Source organism: Schistocerca piceifrons, chromosome X (assembly GCF_021461385.2).
Source record: "Schistocerca piceifrons isolate TAMUIC-IGC-003096 chromosome X, iqSchPice1.1, whole genome shotgun sequence".
Lineage (NCBI taxonomy): Eukaryota > Metazoa > Arthropoda > Insecta > Orthoptera > Acrididae > Schistocerca > Schistocerca piceifrons.
This window is the reverse complement of record NC_060149.1, coordinates 459,034,543-459,050,533: the sequence shown is the minus strand read 5'-3', so window position 1 is coordinate 459,050,533 and position 15,991 is coordinate 459,034,543.

Sequence of the window (15,991 nt, the reverse complement as noted above, 5' to 3'; positions counted from 1 at the left end):
TTCATGACAAGAGACAGTCTCCAATCACAGAGAACAGATGCCCTGTATCACTGAATGTAGGTGCACAGTTTGGCAACAAATTCTTCCCCTCCTTCCCCTCCATCACCACTTGCGCATGTTAGAGGCGTGCTTCAAACAAGGGACTCAACACTCCTTGCTGGAACATGGTAAGTTGCAGAGGTGCTCTGCTAATATTGCTCTGGAAGCATCATGAGCAAAACATTTGTTTAAGTTATTTTGATCTGTATTTATAATTAAGTGCCCTCATAAAATATGGTTCTAGTCGATCCAAAATGTTAATCAGTCTGTGCGCTGAGCAAGCTATTAAGGAACACAAGAAGAAACTTTGAAAGGGAATTAAATTTCATGGGGAAGAAACAAAAATTTTGAGGTTTGTCGGTGACATTGTAGTTCCATCAGGGACAGGAAAGGAACAGTGAAATCGTACAGACAGTGCTTTGAAAGGGATTATAAAATTACTTCAACAAATGTAAAGGAAGACAACTGAATTAAATCAGACGTTCCTGAGAGAACGTGATTGGAAAATGAGACGCTAAAAGTAGTATATGGGTTTGACTTTATGGGCACCCTAATGGTAGAAGTACAGAGGATACTAAAGAAGAACTAGCTAGCTTCAAATATAAATTGACATGCTGTAAAGTCTTTTCTGAAAACTTTTCTGGATTGTAGCTTTGTACCGAAGTGAAACCTCCTGAACTATGTATCGTACAAGGTATAATTTTGCAGGTGCATCCAGTGGTATACGTGAATACTGCCTGCGAAATTTTTTACGAATGTAATTAGTTATAAAGGAGTAATAAATTAAAACGTTATTCATGGAGTGGCGGCTTTTAATACACTTGAGTGTATATGTGAGATCTCCTGGACCATGCGTCGTAAAATCAAATGTTTTTTCCAGGTACATTCAATGGTATGTGACAGTAGTGCCTGCTAAACATGTGCAAATATAGTTAGTTCTAATGAAATAATAAAGTAAAACCACATGCCTGATGCGGCCGTTTTAGTCTGTAAACAGTGAAAATGTAGTAAGAGATAAACTATTTTCCTCTATTCATTTTGTTTGCAGTATCAGCGAGATAAGTACCCGTAAGTGTTTGAATTATGTGTTGACGGTATCTGTTTATCCCCCTTCTCATAAAGAGCTTTAACTTCAGTATATTCTAGCCAGGCTGGAAATGTTCCGCTGATAAGAGATTTGTTACATATACAACTTAAGATAGTACTCAATTCCCGTGAGTCCTTTTTGATTAACTTCATCGACATATTATCATTCTCACTAGAATAATTAGATTTTAAGGATTTTGTGATGGATGCTACATCTTTGGAGGACGTGAGTGTCATCTATATTTTACTCAAGTTATTTTTAAAGACTGGTCTCAGATACTCCATTGCACTGTTCACCGAAACTGATAACCTCAAACTGTCAGTAACTGAAACAAAGTACTTGTTTAAGAGGTTTGCAACACTACATGCACTTGTTACCAATGTCTCATTTATTTCTGGAATTATCTGTTCCTCTTCCTTTTTGGCTGCAACTTTCTCTGTCTTCACTAAACCCCATACAGATTTATTTTGTTGCATGATGTCATTTTCTCATAACAAAGCTGCTTTGGCATCTCGATTACTTGCTTTAATATGTTGCAGTATTCTTTGTAGTGCATTACAATGCCAACATCAGAGCTGCTCCTAGATAGTACACACAGTCTCCATTTTGTCTCACATGATATCTTTATTCCTTTCGTAATCCATGGTTTATGTTTACACTTCTGTTTCATTTACTTACCGTTAGGGGAAAACAATTTTCAAAAGCGGAAGTAGCTTTGTTAATGAACGCTTTGTATTTTTCATTTTAATCAGAAGTATTGTTAACATCAATCCAGTTCGTGGCTTTGATCAATCTCCTAAAGTTCTCAGTTTTTGGCTGGTTTATTACCCCCCTGTACTCAGATTTAATGGATTTTTTTATCCTGACAGATTTCTACATTTAACAGAATATGCTGCATGCCATGATCAGATAGTCCATTTAGTACTGACTGTGTGGTACGTCTTTTTTTCCTAGATTTGTCTACAAAGGCATTTTCAATAGCTGTCTCAGAACATATACATAACCTAGTTGCAAAGTTCACAGTAGGAATTAAATTGAATGACAATATTACTGACTGCAGTAATTGTTTACTGACAGAGCTTTTCAATAAATCCACATTGAAATCAACAGCAACCCCCATTTCATTGTTTATTACTGTGAGACGGGACAACAGAGTTTCCAGAAGTTTTCTGAAGGTGCCCTAGCTGTAATTCCTATTATTAAGGACTTATTATGAAATACTACTTCTGTTGCACAAGCTTCTCTCTGAGCAAAATTCATTAATTTATATATTCTTGAAGTCAAAACAGTTTCTGACAAATGTAGCAGTCCCTCCTTCGCCCATATTCTCTCTACAGAGATAAAAAGCTAACTAGAATTCTGTAACATTTAACATAGCTATAACAGTGGTCACATTATTTTCAGAGAGGCAGATTATATCGTCTGGTTTGCTTAACTCTAATTCTTAAACCAAAATTGACAACCGATTTCGCTTACCCCTTAGTCCTCGGACTGTATCGAACATGATCGGTGACAGTGAACCCAAGACGTTGTATTGTTGCAAATGTCATAGAGCACGTGTGTGGTCTGTCACATTCATGCAGATGGAGAGGGTGCTCTATGTGTGATCGATCTCTTAGAACTCGAGAATTCAGTTTTCCGAGGTTCTGTTTCTCACGTTCCACATAGTTACGTTACACACAGCCCTATTACAGTTCGGAGCCGTCTAGCGGAAGAAGGTGGCAATATACGTCATTGTAGGGGGAAAGTCTACCGAGTAACTTACCTCAACCGTTTAAGAAAACAGAATAAAAAATTCGTAGGCATTACTTTGCAGCACCCCCTCTCTTGTATGTACGTACGAGCGGCCCACAGTAAGTAATGCAACACATTCTTCCTGAAAGCAGGTTAGTTGTATTCATAATTCCAATACACCATACATTTTCTCACCCTTCTGAGTACCAAACACTAATTTTCAATATAATCTTTGTTGACTGCGACAACGTTACACTTCATCTTACTGAGAGGGCGTGTACGCCTACATGATACCACCATCTATCGGAAATGCGTGGAACTATTGTCGCTGAAGCGGGAATATTCCACAAAATCCCACAACAAATACCGCATCATGTCAACCGATATTGGCCGACGAAAACTGTATTGCAATACTTATTGAACGGCCTTTGTATGTTCCCAGTCTCCTCCTAAAACACTGGATACGTTGCAACCAAACTTGGTATGCATACCACTTATTGTCTGAACCACCCCCGTCTCAGAGGTTTTGAGGTAGAGGTGAACAACGATCGTAGCTCATGACGGAAAAACAGCTATGTAGATTATGTAGTATTTGGGGATGAGAGTTGTTATACACCCGGAGTACGCCTGAGGGGAAGGCAGCCCTGCAGACGGAGGAACATTGCGTGCATGCAAACATCCAAGGCGTCGCCTTCTAGGACACCGGCCGCCGGCGAGTGACATATGGCAACGAATAGACGGCGGTGCAGGCGCAACCAGAAGTTCTGCTCGCTGAGGATCTACTTCCCTCAGCGGAGTCACATGCGTGGGAGTAGATCCCGAGGTATACCTCGGAACACAGCCTATTCGTATGGCCGCAGCTCCACTCATCGGTAGTTCTTCTTCGGCTCTCTAGGTCCACTCATGTGCCGTCTAATTCTGACCCTTAAATCGGGGTCCGGTTGGAGCCACTGCAGCGGAAGTTCGGACCTGTGTAACGCCACTTTCGAGAAGTATCTTGCGATTTGCCCCCCAACTTTACACAAAATTCAAACACTTACGGGTACTTATCTCGCTGATACTGCAAACAAAATCAATAGAGGAAATAGTTTATCGTTTACTACATTTTCATTGTTTACAGACTAAAACTGCCGCATCAGTCATGTGGTTCTTCTTTATTATTTCTTTAGAACTAACTATATTTGCACATGTTTAGCAGGCACTACTGTCACATACCACTGAATGTACCTGCAAAAACATTTGATTTTACGACGCATGGTCCAGGAGATCAACATATACACTGAGGTGTATTAAAATTCGCCACTCCGTGAATAACGTTTTAATTTAGTACTCCCCTATAACTAACTACATTCGTAAAAAAATTTGCAGGCAGTATTCACGTATACCACTGGATGCACCTGCAAAATTATACGTTGTACGAATCATAGTTCAGGAGGTATCACGTCCTAAACATCGAGCTGCGTGAAAAGGAAACATCAAAGATAATTTGGCTAGAGATATGTGTACAAATATGAGTGAAATATGTCAACTGGGTATGCGGACGCAGTAATGGAAAAATGCTCCTCTTATACCGCTGTATCGGTTTCAACTAAACGTGGCAAACATATTTCTTACCACCTGGAAAGAAATACTATGGGGATAAGAATCAGCGCCCACAAGTGGCATTGGTGGTCAAACCATGGATAGAGAAGAGAGAGGAGGAGATGTACAGACAGAGAGGAGGGAGAAATTGAGAGAACGGAGGAGGAATTTTAGCGGGAGATAGGTGGAGGTGATGTGCTAAGTGAGGGGAAATGGAAGTCGACAGCCAAACGGAAATAGTGAAGCTGATGTGGACGTAACGTAATAAATTCTCCATAACCTCAACTATCGCCCACATAAATTATTTTTAAAAGTGTTGTAGGCTACGATTTCTATCGTAATTATAGGTACTGAGTGTGATTCCGCAGGTTTATTATCGTGAAGACAGAACTAGAATACTATGCGTCAACGTAGTAACACATAGTTAGAAAGAACGAGAAACCGCTATAGTGCAGTTAGCAGAGTCGGAAATGGCTGGAGACGCTCACCACGATTCCAACCTGGAATGTGGATAACGTTATCTGACTATAATTCAGTGGATTGACAGAGATTGTGAACGGCATTCTACACGCTAATGTGCCATATGTGTCTCGAGCTACGACTGCTCCTGTTTACGGAGGCGAACGCCATACGTGGTGAACAATTCATGTCCAATTTCCCTATCGAGTTGGAGCAGCGTGCTGTTTACCACGTACCGTCGGAAGTCTACAATTCGATGACGTGACCTAGCATCATGGTCACTGCTGCTCGATGGTGGCCAGGAGCTACATCTTTAAACAGGACACGAAATAGTTATGCTTCACGAGACGAGGCTCTCTGTTCGAACATTCTCTCAGATTTGCCTCACAGTAACCAACCCAGAAAAGTTATCATGCAATTAACTCCGAGAGTATGGTGGGCCTTGTTGCTGCCACACAGCAATAACAGTTCTGACAGTCTGATTACGAGTCATCTCAAGAAGTGTAATCACGACAGTTGCCTGTATCCGCTATTAAGTGTGCTCCAAAACTACAAGCTCCATGTGGAGCTGCTCAAAAAGGAGTATCTACAAATCGTGGGCTGTGAGTGGTCTTTTCAGCCATGGCGTTTTATATATATATATATATATATATATATATGGTACTGGTTACCTCCAACAGACATGTAGATCATTTAACCAATCCTCTGACTATTGCGACATCGAACACGTGACTTGCGGTGCACGCTTTAAACCACAATCAGCACGTCAATCAAAGCATCGCCTACAATTCACGCGAGATCACCAGTATGGGAGCGAGTGCGACCGTGAGAGACAAAAATACCTTGGCAGTGGACGTCAAGCCGCACCGACCAATTACAGCGAACGAAGCGAATAAAAGGTTTTCTTTCACTGGCTGAAACAGAGTTCCCCTTCAGAAACACTCCAGTTTTGCGAAGAAAACAGCATACGTATGATATGCCTACCATTCTACACAATTCATCGCCAACAGTCATTAGACAGGTCATTTTTAATGCCACCAAAATCACATTACGACACTGAATGTATGAACTTCGTTTGGAACACAACATGAACAAGCGCCGGCTTTCAAAAAAGATGATGAATGAAATGAGGAGGGTGGCCCCCAGCTACGTACCCTCAGACTCAAAGTTCAAATATTAAAAGTTTTGGCTCGTTTCCTTGCCTAGCAGCAGGGATACGTAGTTGCCTCATTACAGGCCAAATACTGCTGAGTATACAGTATACGATAAGAACACGCACATAAATCGAACGGTCGAAGGTTTCTATCACTCGGCAATTGAGAATTATGAATATAACATACAAATTTATAAATGAAAGATTGCAATTTGTAAATAGGCTTTTTAGGTTTTTATTTTGGTAAGGCCACGTAGCGCTCTATATGAAAATCACTGACTGTGCTGCGTGAAGGCTGTGGTTGGTTTACATTGTTGGAGTATATGCTATTGTAGTGTTGGGCAGTTGGATGTGGACAGCACGTAGCGTTGCGCAGTTGGAAGTGAGCCCCCAGCAGTGGTGGATGTGGGGAGAGAGATGGCAGAATTTTAAGAGCGGACGATCTGGACGTGTGTCCGCCAGAAAGAGTAAATTTGCAATACTGGATATCAAGAACTGATATACATATTATGACTTTTGAACACTATTAAGGTAAATACATTGTTTTTTCTCTATGAAAATCTTTCATTTGCTTAGTATGCTTATCAGTAATTAGTGCCTTCAGTAGTTAGAATCTTTAATTTAGCTGACAGTATTGGCGCTCGCTGTTTTGCAGTAGTTCGAGTAACGAAAATTTTAGTGAGGTAACTGATTTGTGAAAGGTATAGGTTAATGTTAGTCAGGGCCGTCCTTTAGCAGGGATTATTGAAAGTCAGATTGCGTTTGCGCTAAAAATATTGTTTGTCAGTTTAGTGTTGATCACAATAAGTAAAGAGAGAAATGTCTGAGTACGTTCAGTTTTGCTCAGCTGTTTGAAAATAAAATAATGTAAGAGGTTTATCAGCACAGTAATTCACTAATTTTTCTAAGGGAACGTTTCTAATTACATAAAATCTGCGGGTACTATAGTAACGACTTTAAATGATGAGTATGATAGTACAAGTACTTTTGAGAATGTGGTATATTTCTGCAAAACATTTATTGGCGTCGATGGTCCAGCTATTAAATAAAATATAAGTTCAGTACCAGTGAAACAATAGATTCCTACAGCAAGTAATTAGTTATGAACAACAACACAGCTCGCCGAAGAGGCCGTGCGGTTCTAGGCGCTTCAGTCTGGAACCGTGTGACAGCTACGGTCACAGGTTCGAATCCTGCCTCGGGCATGGATGTGTGTGATGTCCTTATGTTAGTTAGGTTTAAGTAATTCTAAGTTCTAGGGGACTGATGAACACAGATGTTAAGTCCCATAGTGCTCAGAGCGATTTGAGCCAGTACTACAGTACTCTATTTCCAAACTTTAATAGTTTTTCGGCAACCTGGTATATTCCTAATGATCCGCCTATCTAGTGTCTCCAAGTTATGAGCTACACATTCACTTGTAGCTAGACGTTCTGGCTTTTCTACTGTATTGGAATTCCGTATTTTTGCATTTTCAGACTGGCATTTTTTGTTGTAAATGTCTCAGATTATACTGTATGCACTATCCATTTTATGTACCATTTTCTTTATAGCAGCTTTCCCCAGAATATTTTTTTTTGTTTATCTCCCCAAATGTCTCTTGATAATATCAATTTCCGAAAATTTTTGGGCATTTTTGTCGTTTATACAACAGTTGGGTTTCTTTACAGAAATTCACAATTCGTAGTATTGGCTATTCAGGGTGCTCCATTGGTCGTGACCGGGCCAAATATCTCAAAAAATAAGCGTCAAATGAAAAAACTACAAAGAACTAAACTTGTCTAGCTTGAAGGGGGAAACCAGATGGTACTATGGTTGTCCCGCTACATGGCGCTGCCATAGGTGAAACGAATATCAGCAACGTTTTTTTTTAAATAGGAACCCCCATTTTTTAATTACATATTCCTGTAGTACGTAAAGAAATATGAATGTTTAGTTGGACCAATTTTTTCACTTTGTGATAGATGGCGCTGTAATAGTCACAATCATACGGCTCACAATGTTAGACGAACAGTTGGTAACAGGTAGGCTTTTTAAATTAAAATACAGAACGTAGCTACGTTTGAACATTTTATTTCGATTGTTCCAATGTCAAAAATGTACCTTTGTGAACTTATCATTTCTGAGGACACATGCAATTGCAGTGTGATTACCTGTAAATACCATATTAATGCAATAAATGCTCAAAATGATGTCCGTCAACCTCAATGCATTTGGCAACACGTGTAACGACATTCCTCTCAACAGAGAGTAGTTCGTCTTCCGTAATGTTCGCACATGCATTGACAATGCGCTCACGCATGTTGTCAGGCGTTGTCGGTGGATCACGATAGCAAATATCCTTCAACTTTCCCCACAGAAAGAAATCCGGGGACGTCATATCCGGTGAACGTGCGGGCCATGGTATGGTGATTCGACGACCAATCCAATTGTCATGAAATATGCTATTCAATACCGCATCAACCGCACATGAGCTATGTGCCGGACATCCATCATCTTGGAAGTAGATCGCCATTCTGTCATGCAGTGAAACATCTTGTAGTAACATCGGTAGAACATTACGTAGGAAATCAGCATACATTGCACCATTTAGATTGCCATCGATAAAATGGGGGCCAATTATCCATCCTCCCACAATGCCGCACCATACACTAACCCGCCAAGGTCGCTGATGTTCCACTTGTCGCAGCCATCGTGGATTTTCCGTTTCCCAATAGTGCATATTTTGCCGATTTACGTTACCGCTGTTGGTTAATGACGCTTCATCGCTAAATATAACGCGTGCAAAAAATCTGTCATCGTCCCGAAATTTCTCTTGTGCCCAATGACAGAACTGTACACGACGTTCAAAGTCGTCGCCATGCAATTCCTGGTGCACAGAAACATGGTATGGGTGCAATCGATGTTGATGTAGCTTTCTCAACACCGACGTTTTTGAGATTCCCGATTGTCGCGCAATTTGTCTGCTACTGACGTGCGGATTAGCCGCGACAGCAGCTAAAATACCTATTTGGGCATCATCATTTGTTGCAGGTCGTGGTTGACGTATCACATGTGGCTGAACACATACCGTTTCCTTAAATAACGTAACTATTCAGCGAACGGTCCGGACACTTGGAAGATGTCGTCCAGGATACCGTGCAGCTTACATAGCACACGTCCGTGGGGCATTTTGATCAGAATAGTCATACATCAACACGATACCTACCTTTTCCGCAATTGCTAAACGGCCCATTTTAACACGGGTAATGTATCACGAAGCAAATACCGTCCGCACTGGCGGAATGTTACGTGATACCACGTACTTATACGTTTGTGAATACTACAACGCCATCTATCACAAAGTGAAAAAGTGGTCCAACTAAAACATTCATATTTCTTTACGTACTACAGAAATATTTAATAAAAATGGAGGTTCCTATTTCAAAAAATGCAGTTGATATCTGTTTGACCTATTGCAGCTCCATCTAGCGGGCCAACCATAGCGCCATCTGGTTTCCCCCTTCAAGCTAGACGAGTTTCGTTCTTTGTAGTATTTTTCGTTTGATGCTCATTTTGTGAGATATTTGGCCCGGTCATGATCAATGGACCACCCTATAAATTTTGGAAGGTTGATTCGAGTTACAGCTTTTGTTATATTTTCATAAAGTATAGCAAAGTTATCTGCAAAGGCAAGCCAATTTATTCCATTATTTTCGTTTCAGTTTCCCAACCTAACTGGCGAAACCTAATGTACGTTAATTTTTCATTCGAAATTCTCATATCTTTTTTTAGAACACGAAAAGAATTGGTGATACGCCATCTCCTTGCTGCACACCTGTGTTTGTGAAGGGCTGAGATATTGCATCCATCAGTTTCACATAATATACTGTGTCTGCGTCTCAAGAATTAGATCTGCTAACTTAGACTTACCCCATATTCTTCGATTATTTTATCTATAGTTTGTCTGTCAACGGATCATACGGCTTGTCTGAAATCAACAGATATTAGTACGAGGCCGTGCTGAAAAGTAATGCCTCCTAATTTTTTATGTGAAAACTCTTAAAGCTTTTTAAATGAAACATACGTTATCGATTTTCTGCATCTTTATTCTTCATGTCCACTAATTTATTTTCCAAGACAGTCATTCTGACAACGAACACGTTGCTCCCAACGAGGGTCAATTTGTTGATACCGTCACTGTGGAACCACTGGCTTCATTGACGAAGCCATACCCTCACGTCTACTTGCACTGCTTCATCACTATCAAAGTGAAGTCCTAACAGGGGTTCTTTAAGTTCTGGAAGCAGCGGAACCAAGTCTGGACTGTATGGAGGATGATCGATGACAGTGAACGAAAGGCATCGGACTGTTGCAGCTGACGCAGCGAGTGTGGGTGGTCTATCATTTTCATGCTGAAGAAGAGGGTGCTCAATGAGTGGACGAACTCGTGTAATTCCTGAAACGCGATTAGAGAAATTTGTTTCTCACGCATCGACATAGCTACATTACACACCACCATGTTACAAGCTACAGTTCAGTGCCCTGCAATTTGGGTCAGCGAAGAGGGAAAATTGACTGAGTTATATGCGTTACATATAATACCCCAATCGATATCGAGAACAGAATGAAAAATTCATAGGCATTACATTTCAGCGTACCCTCGTACTGTAATTGTTGAAATTAGTAATTTGTATCCTTATTATTACTATCATTATTATTATTATTATTACATTTATTGTTATTGTTTATTATGGTACAAACTACGCCAGACATATGGTACAAGAGTTGTAAGGATTCCTCCGCCACTTCTGTATATTGATCTAATGAGACTGGTAGTACATTGGTAGAGAGAGCATAATTTAATCATCGCTAACACATGGTTTCAGATTCATAAAAGTAGGTAACTGTATACGTGGAAGAGACATGAAGACATGGGAGGGTTTCATATTGATTATATAATGGTAAGACAGAGATTTCGACACCTTATTTTAAATTATAAGCCATTTCCAGGGGCAGATTTGGACTCTCACCACATTTTTTTGGTTATGAGCTGTAGTTTAAAACTGAAAAAATTGCAAAAAGGTAGGAAAATAATTGTATTTAGTTATAATTATAACAGGAAATTAAGGAGACGGGACCTGGATGACCTGAAAGAACCAGATGTTGTTGAGGAAGATGAATGGATATCTTTGAGCGATGAAATATTCAAGGCAGTAGAGAATCAAATACTTGAAAAGCCGAGACCTATTAGAAAACCTAGGATATCACAGAACATAGAGAATTTAATTAATGAAAGGAGGAAATATAAAATTGCGGAAAATGAAGCAGGGGATACAAATATCTGAAAGTGAGATTGACAGGGATTGCTAAATGGCTAAGCAGGAATGGATGGGCACCAATTATAAGGATTTAGAAGCACACGTCACTAAGAGGAAAACAGATACGGCCTACAGGAAAATTAAAGAGGTCATTGGAGAGAAGAGAAGCAGTAGTATGCTTGCCAACAGCACATATGGAAAACCATTACTAAGCACAGAAGGGAAAGCTGAAAGTTGGGAGGAGTATATTGGGGGTCTGTACAAGGGAGATGAAACTGAAGGAAATAGTATAGGAAGCGAAGAAATTGTCGATGAGTATGACACGGGAGATATGATACTGAACAAAGAATTTGATTGAGCACTGAAGCACGTAAGTCGAAACAGGGCCCTTGTTGTAGAGACATTACGTCAGAACTATTGATACTCCTGGGACAGCTAGCCAAGGCAAGGCAATTCCATGTGGTGTGCAAGAATAATATAATATCTCCAATTCCAATTAAAGCAGGTACTGACAAGTTTGAATATTACCAAATTGTCAGTTTAGTAACTCATGGCTGCAAAATACAAACTTGAATTCATTCTGGAAGAGTGGAAGAACTGGTAGAAGCGGAGCTTGGGAAATATCTGTTTGGATTCAGGATAAATGTGAGAATGCGGGTGGCAATACTGACCTTACGATTTCTCTCAGATGAAAGGTTAAGGAAAGGCAAATCCACCTTTACAGCATTTGTGCACTCAGAGAAAGTTTTTGATAATGTTGACTGGAATACTTTCCTTGAAATTCTGAAGATATCAGGGGTAAAAAATGGGAGCGAAATGTTACTTACAACTTCTACAGAAACCAGACGGCAGTCATAAGAGTCGAGGGATATGAAATGGAGGCAGTGGTTGAGAAGGCAGTGACACAGGTTTGTAGCCTACCCCTGATCATTTTCGATCTGTACATTTAAGAAGCAGTAATGGAAACCAAAGAAAAAATTGGAGTGAGATATAATTTTAGGCAGAAGAATAAAAAGCTCTGAGGTTTGCCGATGACATAATTCTGTCAGACACCGCAAAGGACTTGGAAGACTAACTGAATGGAGTGAACAGTGTCTTGAAAGCACTACGTAAGATGAATATCAACGAAAGCCTAATAAGGTTTTGAGGGAATTAGATTAGGAAACGAAACACTACAGGTAGTAGATGAGTTTTCTATTCGGACTTCAAAATAACTGATGATGGCTGAAGTATACTGGCAATGGCAAGAAAAGTGTTTCCATAGAAGAGAAATTTATCATCGAATAAATATTGAAGTTTTTCTGAATGTATTTAGCTGGAGCATAACCATGTATTGGGGTGAAACATGGAAGATAAATAATTTAGACAAGAAGAAAATAGAGGCTTTTGAAATGTGGTTTATGTGGGCGGACTGTGTAACTGAAGAGCAGGTGCAGAATAGAAATTGGGAGTGGCACAACTTGATTAAAAGAAGGGATTGGTTGACAGGACAGTTTTGAAGACATAAATTACTCAACATATTAGTACGGGAGGGAAGTGTGGAGGGTAAAAGCCGTAGAGGGAGACCAAGAGATGGCTACAGTAAGCAGATTGAGAAGGATATAGGTGGCAGTTGCTATTCGCAGATGAGTCTTGGAAAGGAAAGTGTAGCATGGAGAGCTGCATGAAACTAGTCTTCGGACGACAACACTCAGGATAACCTATGCCATAGACAACATTGTTCTCGATCCAGTTCTTAGTTCTCCGTTTAGGACTTTACCACACATACAGTATTCATTGACAGATCAGTTCTTATGTTCATCCACATAAGACATCCTCCGGCGTTCGACATCGTATCCCGCAAGTCTGGTCTATTAGACAATGTACGTAGTTTAACAGGCTTACATCTTGGGTGCTCCTTGCTGCAGTTTGTTTCTTCCACCAGTAAGACCTAGACGGACCTACGTCCCGTCTAGCTCTACCACGCGCTATTATAGATCGACTGTGGCGTGATATTTCATAAGGAAATCCATTCCCTGAATGATGTTATAAATAACGCCCGCGGTAGGAAGGCCTTCCACACCTCTTCGGAACTCTCTCTCTCCCACTCGAAATCCCAACAATGGGGAACCGAGAGAATGTACCCTATTACCACACAAACCACTTAAACTACGAAGCGGTTGCCTCAAATTAATGCACTGCACAGTAGTCACATCGTCTCCTATTCTGTTTATCACAGGGGTGCGAGCATTATCTTGATTCCATCGTATGTGCGCCTGTGGACATTTCTACACGGAGTGTCCCACTTCTCTGGACCTCCTACATTGTGGCTTCCTACAAACTGCTAAACGTCTCCTGTAACATACGATATCTGTATTAAATACTAATCTCTTGTTACGGGATCTAGTCACTGAATCAGTCTCAGTCAAAACTACTGGAACTGCCACTGTTTCATTTAATTTTTAGGGGAACTCCATGTGCACTTTTTGCGACATTTCTGACGGCAGACAGCGTAGAAACGTATCAACAGCCCACTGTTATGGCACCTGCTAAATGAACTCATTCGTACTGTCATCGTTCGTTAACTTATAAGTATTAACATTGATTTTTCTGGTACAGCCCACAAAACCCTTTACTGGTTCTCCTTGCTGCTGGTCTACATCGTCAAGTTGTTGACCCCAATACCTCGAGGTAGTCTTCCTCCTACAACGATCCACTAACCCTTCCTGAAAGTATGTAAAAAACTGAGCATCCTGAAATTACTCTTTGACGTTACTTACATGTACTTTCTAGCAACCACTAATTATTTTAAACGAGCTACAGTTAACAACTGATCATCACTCCAGTTCGCTAATTTTGCAGCCGTATGTAAACCATTCAAGAAGACAAAAACATCTTCCCCAGATCTACAGAAAAATGGTGCTATCAATGACGGCAGCATCAAGGACAGGTCGAGACCAGCCCTAAGGTGATCCTTCCCTTCTTTCAGCCTTAAAACGATTTATTTTTCCAACACTAAGTTTGCTTGTCAGCTCTAGCTACTTTATCCAGCAAATACTGAATTACCCCTTGGGCTGTTACATTCTCAACCGACAGACATTTTGCTTTATACTAAAACAAAAGCATATAATGTATGCAGATGAAAAGGAAAGGAGAATCGCAACCAGACAGACCGAAGAAAATACTTTGATGTCACCATTTACTTGCAAACTTCCACTGAACACCACTGCTTCTGCTTTTTCACCTCATCTAAATTAGCACTGGTTACCATTGGACGACCAGGAGATATTCTGACACCAATATTGCTACAGACGCGTCAACGCAAGAGTTCCCCTTGTAGGGTAGACGGCAACCCTACTATCATACAAGGTGGCAAGCGGTGGCGACGAAGAGGCTGGATTGATGTGAGGCAGCGAGATGGAGCCAGAACTGTGCAATGATGAAAAGGTCGTTGGTTCGAGGCCTGATGGAGACAGCATCTTAGATACGGTGACGACTGGCACATTCTGTGCGTCATCAGACGGCGCAGATGTATCAAATGATGACAGGCTGGACCAGGGTGTTTAACTCATGAGTCCCAGTGCGGACTGCAGCTTAAGAGATGTGTTACGGGGTCGCATGGAAATGTCTGGAGCGAGGGATATGTCCAATGTTTGACGTAACTGGCAATAGGGTCGGTCCAGCTGCCGCAGATACGTGAAGTCTCTGTCCGTTGAGACGCAGTGGCGTTGGCTGCGGTGCTGACTTTCCTATGTTAGTAGAGCCGTTGGCCGACGGACTGTGACCTGGTTCCGACGCTGGGCTACTTTCCAGGTGGATAAATCCTTAGCCAGCACACAATTGTGAATTACGTAATTCTCAGATTAAGGTGTATATGGAAGCACTGTGTGGGAGAAACATATGAGGACTCACTGTTGATCCTGTTGACATATACAACAACTGTGCTTGTGTCCATAAGCAAAAGACCTTCAGCCTCTCCTCAGGTATCAGAAATCATGCACTTTTACTGCACTTCCTGTTTCTATTGCCACTACTACCTCCCAAAATATTTTACATTTTTAACAGCCTGTGAATAGCTGATAACCTGTGCATGACATGGTATATAAGTTAGTAGCACCCTGGAAGAAAGTTCAGTGGGTTTCACACAACTCTACTATATTCAATAGCAAACTGCCTATACGCGCTTTTAATATCACATGATCATCTCTTCAATGAACTATCCAAAGAGTTAGCTCAATTAATTCCGGAGAGCTGGTACGGTGGTTCGGAGACTCAACCATATTCTGTCCACAGCCTCCACAGTGGGATATCCATACTAAATGCTGAAGTAGTATTATGAGAACCGCAACCCCTTCGCTACTAGGTTGTTCTTGATTACTCTTGAAACTCTCATACATTTGTTCATCGTCGAATTCACTTGCTGGGAAAATGTTAGGGTGGCATTTTTGAGAACTCGAATACAAATCATGCTTTTCAGTCTCCATCAACGCTTTTTCGTTTACCTGAAAGACAGGGGTGAACGTCATTTGGTTTTCCTCAATCTATCTGATTAGAATCTGACTGATTGCAATAATGATTGACTGGGCGAAATTGCATGCATCTGAACCACTAAGGACTTAGTTGCATATATCCCTATGGTCTTAACTGCTACAGCGCATG